Below are 9,397 nucleotides of genomic sequence, written 5' to 3'. Positions count from 1 at the left end.
TATAGAGTTATAGCACTTATCGTGAAGAAAATTATCCCGAGCAGTATATCATCATATTGCACCAGCTTGCAACTTCAAAAAGATAAGATTTTGATATATCAAAATTATTGAAGGTACCTTGTCCCCTTGAATAGACAGAAAAAGATATTTTGTCAAACGTAAAAATCATATGTTCAAATTTGTATCAAATCTTTGATGCAGTAGTCAAATTATAATGATGAATCATGGAAATTAATGTCCAGTGGTAAATAATAAATACATATTCAGGACACAAATAAATGGGTCAATGTTTTATGAATATGTCCTGTTGTGGACAAAACTGATGCTGTACGTCGGATTTTTAAAAGTACAAAGGTTAATCTGATAGTTGGAAGAAGTCTTTTAACACCTCAGTTGTCTAGTCTTCGGATTGACCCGGTCAATAATCAAACCCGCAAGCTTTGGCATTCAAGGCAAGCATGCTACCACCAGATTAAAAGCCAAATAAATAGAGAACATCTTTCATTCGCTACAAGATATTAACCCTGTATAAAACTATAGTTCAGAACTTGTGTGTGGCAGTAGATCAAAACGAATATTTTACTGTATATTTATTGTCCTCTAGATGTTTTTGATTATTTTTGTTGTTGGGTTGATGTCTATCAGACATCTTCTGTTATTCATAATTTAAACAAAACATAATTATTGAGAAATTTAAAACTTCTTTAAGCGCCATGACTTTTTTCTAGAAAGTACATCTTCTGACAACAGGTGTTTTACTGTTCGAATGTATAGCCCACATTGAAAAGTATCATGTATGAATCAATTTTTTTCAAAAACAATGAATATGTTGGTGCACATTTCAACACCATAAAAAGTGCCAGTGACGTCAACATTAATTGGAAAATAAATAGAACAATCGTTTTTTTTTATTCTAAGCACTCGAATCTAATCTAAAAGCAATGGAATGCAATGATAATTCAATATAAAGAAAATTGATATAACGTGTTTTTGTCGAAATGAAGAGGTGGGGAAGTTTGGTATACATATCTTAAAAATCTATCATTTTTCGAAGATGAGAAAGGTATTTCTTATTAGAAGAATCTGTTGCCAAGAGCAACTGTGCTGTCTAATCTGCGATCAGATGTCGGAAGGCGGAAGTGATTGACTAATTTGCATTGTCTGCGTCGAGTGGTAGATAGATAGCTGTGTGTGAAGGATCTTCAATCAGGTAAGTTGAACAGTAAACAAAATTGTTTTACGCTACTTGCTATTATAGTTCATGCTATAGCTTAAAGTTTATCTTTGTTTTTATGTGAGTTTCATTAACCATTTATGTTGTAAAATTCATATTATATCTAATAATTTAGTTATCAAGTAGTATTGCTACAATATAGTTTTATAGTTGATATGTGTACACCCTTCCTTATACCACGAATAGATCACAATTACCAAACACCCTACCATTCCCAAAATAATTTAATTCAACTAACAGTCATATCAAGAGAATCAACCTAAAACATTCGATCCTTTCCCTTAGCAAATGACCCCTTATCGTCTTAGTCTCCTTTCTCCAAAAACCTACCCTAAACCAAATACTAAATACACAAAATAGTCAATATACGATACAGTTGTGCGTGCAATAGCCATTCAAAAGGCGGTAGCTACATGACAAACGCCATTTAAAGTTGAAGCATTGAGTACCGTCTTTATTATTCAGATATAGAATTATTGAAAAAAAAAAGTCATTTTTTATACTTTTTATACAAATATTTACAAATATACATTTGAAATATATTTTTGTCACTAATTACTAATTAATTTATAACATATGTAGACGATTTTGATTTACAAAGCGATGTGAGAACATGTTATGCCATTTCAAATAGAGAAAATATCACACTACAGTAGTAGCTTTCGGCAATTTGATAAAGCACTTACTTATCTTTTATTATGATATAAAATCTAAGATGGAAATTGAATTATTATCAGTCATGCACTAAGCTTGAAGATTACTATCACATTCGCAACAGATGACTCGCGTCAGATATAATACGACAGGGTGCGCGATAGTTCTTCTTTGTTATCCAACTTATCCAAAAGACTTATACAACAGATAGGAATGAATTTATGGTAAGTTTATCTCAATAACAGACTTTTTTGTTTTCAAAATTTATTATGGTATCACCGGCTGGTGAACGTTTGATCGACACGTGTGGAAAGCAAAAATAATTTCGTTAACAGAAACACATTTATCTCTGTGCATTCATATGATATACCAGGGAATAAAAAAATGAAGAATTGTTTTCATCAAATTCCGATAGTCAGATAAGCAGAAGACATGACGAAAACTGTATCCAGGCAACAGAACTACTAACCTATACATGTCTACTGATATCTTCTCCATCATAACAATGTAGACAATAAGTTACCACAAACATACTTGAGTTAATGATTGCTTGCTTAGATTACCTAGTGTAGCTTATGATTGCCGCTTCATAGTATAGTAATATGCTTTGCCTATAACTATTAAACTATGTGTGACGATATCTATTAACAAATTAAGTCAATTTAGAATTGTAGGCAATAGTTTTATTCAATTTTGGTTTCGAAAATGTTTGGCATTTTTATAAATTTGTTTAGAATGAAAGATCACTAACAAGGTTATGCTGTTAACATTGTTTAAAGCATTGCTACCAAGGACTGAACTAAACTGTTAAGATATCTTTTTGAAATGTTTTTTTGAGTTTTCCAAAGAGAATCCAACAGATCAAAGCTCTGACAGAATGGTGAATGGTATTGTGTTGTTTGAATTTAATATTCCATAGAGAAATAAACTTGTGACCGACAAAGAATGTTAATATAAAGTATTTAAGCAGAATAAGCTAATTAATAAATATAAACTAAGAAGATGTGGCATGATTGACAATGATACAACTCTCCACCAGACACCAAATGGCATAGAAGTTAATTATTATTGGTCAACGTATGACCTTCAACAATGATCAAAACCCATACGCATAGTCAGCTATAAAAGGCCGTGAAATAAAAAATGTAAAACAAATCAAACGAGAAAACTAACGGCCTGATTCTTGTACAAAACAACGATAGAAAAACAAATATGATATACAGCAACAAACGGCAACCACAGAATTACGGGCTCTTGACTTGGGGCAGGCACATACAGAATGTGGCGGGGTTAAACATGTTTGCAGGCGCCCAACCATCCCGTAACCTTGGACAGCACATCATATGAATAAACTACTAAAATCGGTTGAAAAGGGGCAAAACTCATCAGATTGATACAAAGCAGAAAAAACAAGTAACAAAAACATAGACCGGACGTGGCATGGTATTTGTACATCCCTACAATAAAAACACTAAGTACAGATCTGAGAGTACTCGCAGTGACTGACAGCTAGTCCAAAGATAATAAGAACTAATAAAAAAAATCATGTATCTAAGACTAAAATATCAATCAGTTCACATCCAACATCCAATGGATTTAGTGTAAAGACGTCATTGACATTCAGAGAAAAACATGACCTTGTACAATGCTAAAATACAGGTATCGACAGATTGTTGAACCGTGAATGTGCATATGTATATGTATATAACAATAATTTCTAGTTGGTTTTATCTTACCGATAACAAAATCAATATTTATACCAATAAAAACAATATTCAAAGATCTAATTACAGTGTTGAATTTGTAACCTTTTAGAATAAGCTTATTTCAAGGATCGATAAATTTATCCGGATCGTATCTAAATTTCCCGGCGCGTGGTAAACAACATTTCCGTAAAATAATGGATGTGCTATCCCGTTTGAATAAGTTTTCTACAGGTACAGCCAAACTTCGAAACCCAATCTTTGTATCTATGAAGAATTGTAAAGGTTTTAAGTAATTTGTTGTTACGAAATCCTGACTTAATAGTTTACCAGTAATACAAAGATAACGTTCATTGAAATCCAATGTAATCTATGTATTACTGGTAAAGCTAATAATATATAGGAACAAGTATATGATCTTCATGGGAAAAATGAATAGGACATGCACTATGTCATTTTGTTAGAAAGACTCTTGATAATCGTTTTGTTCATTATTGTTGTCGTCAACTTCTATATCGTTATTACAGATAAAGAGCTTTTCCAGTGCTCTTTTTATTGTATAATAGAACAGAAAGGATGTGGAGTGTCCATCCACGACACAAAATCAGTACATACACAGCAAAAAACACAAAAAGCAAAGGAACAGCGCTTTTACTGCTCTTCTTCATCTCAAAGTCACAGTGAGGCCTACACGGAGCACCCCAAAAAAAATCCTCTCACCTCATTCTGTGTACTTTTTGTTAGTCCACTAATTAAGATTAAATGGTGCCGGGTTATGATATAAAGAATATAGTTTAACCCCTCACCATACTCATATGTCTGCCACAAGTCACGAACCTCGTCAGTTGGGATCTTTTGTCATATCGCAATTGTTTTTAAATATGTAAAAATAAGCATGACATGTCAATGCATTTAATACATCAAAGACAATTACTTGCAAAATACCTTTCAAATTAAATTTAACTACAAAGGAGATTGAAGTGACATACATTTGAATAATAAAGATGTGGGGTCTACGTTAATGGTACAGCAACTCAAGGACACAAGTAACAAAAAGACATCTAGAGGTCAACATACAGTCTCTAGCAAAAGACATGCGTCTATACGATGTGTCAAGCTTTAAATTGACATGAGTTTTAAAAAGGTTTGAATAATTTAACAGAGGCTATCAAGGATCTAACATAAACACCGAATTATCCATGGTGTATGTTCTCTACGTACCTTTTGTCCATGAGAGTATTTCAATGTTCATTACTCGAAACAGATTTACATAATCATTGAATATACCTATTTTGTCCTATTTTGTTGATATGGAAACAAAAGAAGGCATCGGTAGATTTCTCTTATTTTTCAGAAGTAAATAGTAGTGTTTAAAACAGTTTACAAATAACTTTATAAGTTAGCGACTGTACACTTCTGACCAAAAGAAAAACACCCTTCCTGCACTGAGAGATTTTTACACCGCGGAAATTATTTATTTGTCCCAGTTTCGGTGTCTTAGGGGTATGACTAAACGTAAGTGGCGACCGTTTGGTTCAGGTGGACTGTCTCGTTTTCCAGTGGCAGTCCAAATGTCTACACAATTTATTTAAAGCAGCAATAATTTATTATTTAATTTTTTCTATGTTGTGTTTTGTGTACTATTGTTTGTCTGTTTGTCTGTTTGTCTGTTGGTCTTTTTCTTTTTTTGGCCATGGCGTTGTCAGTTTATTTTCGACTTATGAGTTTGAATGTCCCTCTGGTATCTTTCACCTCTCTTTTACCGATGATCAAATCACGAAAATCTATTACATATACAAATCAAAATTAAAAAAAAACCTAATGGAGCGAGACCGGGTTTGTCGTAATGGTTTGCGTGCATCCTATTAGATTCATTGTTAATGAGTTCTCGTACTAAAATTTATTATTTTTTTCGACGGTTTTAATTATTTTTATCCACATAATATTCTCTTTACTGTGTTTAACTTTTCATTTTATTAGGTACGACCGGATTCATTAGATCACTGATTCTAAAAATGAGATAAAACGAATGTAACAATGCATTACTGACGGAGCTATGAGGGGATCGAGTCCCCAAAAGCCCCAACTATGTTTTTCCCCAGCTGAATCCGCCACTGTTTAAATCAATTTGTGTATGCTTTAGCGTAAAACACATGACTGCAAGAGTAAAACCCTTTCTCCCAGATATAGTTTACATTTTTCTTTCAATTCTTTGATTACCTGTCTTAATAAGTTACTGTACTTTTAAAATTGTAACTGATCTAAAACTGTATTTACTCGTTTTTATCAATTTTGTTGTTTGTTTCTTCGAGTTAATGGTTCAGTACTGAAGGTTGCAGTAAGAAAAGTCATCCTGTAGTGCAACCGTAACAAAGAGAAGTTTTTTACTGATAAGCAAAAGAATTAACCCAAGATGCAGTGCTTAAAATCCAAGAAATGTAACTGTTGTCAAACTGTGTTTATTCTTTCCCCCTTCCCTTTACCAATATGAATTGTATCAATTCATGTAAATGTTAAATCAATATCAATAGAATTCTTTTTGTTTTCTTTCAAATTCGATAACCGAATGATGACCATGACATTATTTGGTGTATTAGGTACAACAGAAAAATTAACACGTTTTTGTTGGCGGTGTTTGACTACAAAGAAGTCGTTTTCAGTACGGATGATGTATAATTCGATTTGCATGTTTAGATTGTTTATTAGTGAATATTAGCAAAACAATGTCATTTCTAATTACTAGAAGCATAATATTATTTGGATTACTCGCCAAAGTTTTCTGCACTGAGGTATACTAATGAGAAAACAGAATGTTTTTGTCAGCTGATATGATATTTATGTTTTACATCAGAAAGTAAAGATAGTATGCATACAACTTAACAAAGTTAATAGAAATTAAATATAGATCTCTTGTAAAAAAGAAGAAATGTCTGTTTGTGAAGACAAAACTTGGCTACATTCCATCCAAGTTCAAGATCGTGCATCAGCACGCATTTCATCAGCCAACAATTTTCACGCATCACAGGATTTGAAAACGCCTTGCCAAATTGCAAAGTACCTTTAGGAAATAATTTGTTTTTCTATCGTTATAGTTAATCACTGGTGTGCTTAAAATAAGTTCTTAATATCTTCATCTTTATGATAATATTTTACCGTCTATGGTACAAGGAATTCACTCGCTATACACAATCGACTCTCAGAATCGGCTACAGCTTTGTTTATATCGTACAGCTTGTTTTTTAATGAACAATTTATTAAAAATGCAGAAACGAGGCAGCGTTTCATGCGAGGTTTTATTTTCTTGACACAACATTGTCATTCGGCGTCCACTACCGGTATCGCATTTGTTTATGTTACTTTGCATGTTCGTTTATTGTTTTGTATTTAAATCATGTTGCTATTTTTCAGTTTTCTTGTTTGAATTGTTTCATACTGGTTGTTTTGAGGCCGTTTGGTCTTAATAGAATACTATGCGGTGTAAGCCAAATTGAATGTTCCGCGTTAAAGGTCATACTATAACCTAAAGTTGCATACATTAATGACATTAGGTCTTCGATAGAGAGTTGTCTTATTGGCAATCATATGTTGATACTACACATCTGTCCATTAGGTTGCTGTCTAGTTGACGTATATTCATTATTTAACAGAAATAACAAACCATATTGTAATTTTTTAATAGAAATATTCAGTTAGAAAGTAAAAAAGAAGACTTTTTTGGCACCCCAGCTGTTTTGATTAAATTTCTTTCTACAATTTTACATATTAAGTTAGCCTCTTCCAGCTACGAAAAAAAAGTTTCCGATTGTGATCATTTGTTTCTCTCTTCTTTCTTTTCTTGTGTAATAAAAATCCTTAATCTGGACAAACATTCTCGTCATAATGCTGTTTAACGTTGCTAAAGTCGGAAAACGCATTTTAGCGTGTTCAAATGAATCGAACAGACCATCGCACTTCAGCGTATCAAACCATGGCACTTAAGCGTAGGCCATCGCACTTTAGCGTGACCATCGCGTTTTAGCGTGCCCATCGCACTTTAGAGTCCTACATATATACATATATATGAAAGTGAAAAGGGCTTATAAATCAAACAGAGAAATTCTATATGGTGGCAGTTAACAGGGAAATGTGACGTAATTGTTAATGAGACAACAACCTTACAAAAAAACAAAAGTTAAAAAGATGCAAACCAGAAGCTCATTATACAGTCTCTTCTACCAAGAGATGCACACCAGAAGTTCATTATACAGTCTCTTCTATAAGTACACTAAGTAAAACGAATCATTATAATCATAAGAGATGTAAAACAATTTGGAAAACCTACCAGAGACTATAGTAATGGTAAAGGCAATAAAATAAAATCGACTCATATTGTATAGCTTACGTCCTCACAAAATAATAACGCTAAACCCAAACTTCCATGGTTAATTATATCGGTCATATTGTTTTTGTTCAGGTAGTTTAAGTTTGATGTTATATTTTATTTAGGTACAGGAAGGAAACTGAATAACAACAAACGCAAAGATAAATACAATCTAACTGAAGATGGAAGGTGATATCGGAGAACTTGAGCAGAATCTTGTAAAACAGGAACGTGGACTATCACTGTTGATGAAAGAAAAAATCAGTTTAGAGGAAGATCTTAAACGCGCAAAAGGAGCCGATACAAATCTTAAAAAAGCATTAAAAGACAAAGAACATGAAATTCTTCTCCGGGAAACAGACATCTGCATGATGAAAAAGAGAATCAAGCAAAGAAAAGATAAAATTTTAATGCTACAATGCGAAAAGAGTAAATTAGAAAAAGCATCAATCGATACCAAGCTAGAAGAAATGAAACTTGAGGAAAACATAAAAGGCATGAAGACCAATTTAGATAATGTGGAAGACCGACTCAAGAAAAATGAAGACGTCACAAGTCAGACTGAAGACATTTTAGCCAAGTTGAAGGAACGCGAAGCAGAATTGAAAGCTGATATAGAAAAATTGAAAAACAAGTCGAATTGATGATATGGATAATAATTAACGCGAAAAAGAGTGCCAAGTATTAAAACATCATTCATGTCTACCACGTTGAAGAATAGTTTCTGTTAATAATATTTCTGTCTTTTCATGACACATTCGCTATGCATCTTATAGTGTGTTAATAAATAGTGTAGTAGACTTTTGTTACATTTTCTGTTTTGCGTGACGTCATATATAATCCTGAGAAGTACATTGAATCATTCAAATGTCAAACGAATCAAATAGTTAAGTGACTGGAATGGTGACACACTAAATTATTATTGTCGAAAAAACATAAGAACGTGTATCAACATAGGACTATGAAATATTAATAAAGTTTTCAAAGTTATACATTGAATAAGTTGTTCAAAAATGTATTGAGTATATGACATCTGATATATATTTCAGTCAATCATGTTTATTTGTATTTATCCATAAAACGCTAACAATGTAAAACTTTTTATAATTGCTTTTTAATATATGCTGTGATGTTGTATGTGGCGCTGTTCTGCTGTTATTGCGATGCTTGACACGAGTTCATCGCGCATGCTCGTGAAGCTATGAAAATAATTTCTTTACTGCATGAAGAAAGGAAATCAGTTTATAATGTATGTAGCTCATTCAACGCAGCGTGCTACTTTTATTATCGCAAGGTAAGGGAGCTACCATTTGATTTTTATGGGGGGGCTAGGATGAAATTTGAAAAAAATAGGCAGGACAGGAGTTTTAAGAAAAAAAAAGGCAGGATGAGATTATTTGCAAAAAAAAAAAGGCGGGATGACAATTTATGTAAAAAAAAAGTCAG

General features: G+C 32.7%; 1 long non-coding RNA gene across 1 annotated transcript; it reads left to right on the top strand.

Moving 5' to 3' along the window:
* Positions 1-937: 937 nt before the first annotated feature.
* LOC127700471 (uncharacterized) lies at positions 938-9,048 on the top strand. Its single transcript, XR_007981586.1, has 2 exons — positions 938-1,210; positions 8,077-9,048. It is a non-coding gene; the product is annotated as an uncharacterized LOC127700471 (long non-coding RNA).
* The last annotated feature ends 349 nt before the right edge of the window (positions 9,049-9,397 follow it).

The sequence above is a fragment of the Mytilus californianus genome, unplaced genomic scaffold (genome assembly GCF_021869535.1).
Source record: "Mytilus californianus isolate M0D057914Y unplaced genomic scaffold, xbMytCali1.0.p SCAF_1, whole genome shotgun sequence".
Taxonomy (NCBI): domain Eukaryota; kingdom Metazoa; phylum Mollusca; class Bivalvia; order Mytilida; family Mytilidae; genus Mytilus; species Mytilus californianus.
This window is presented reverse-complemented; position numbering and strand designations above follow the sequence as displayed.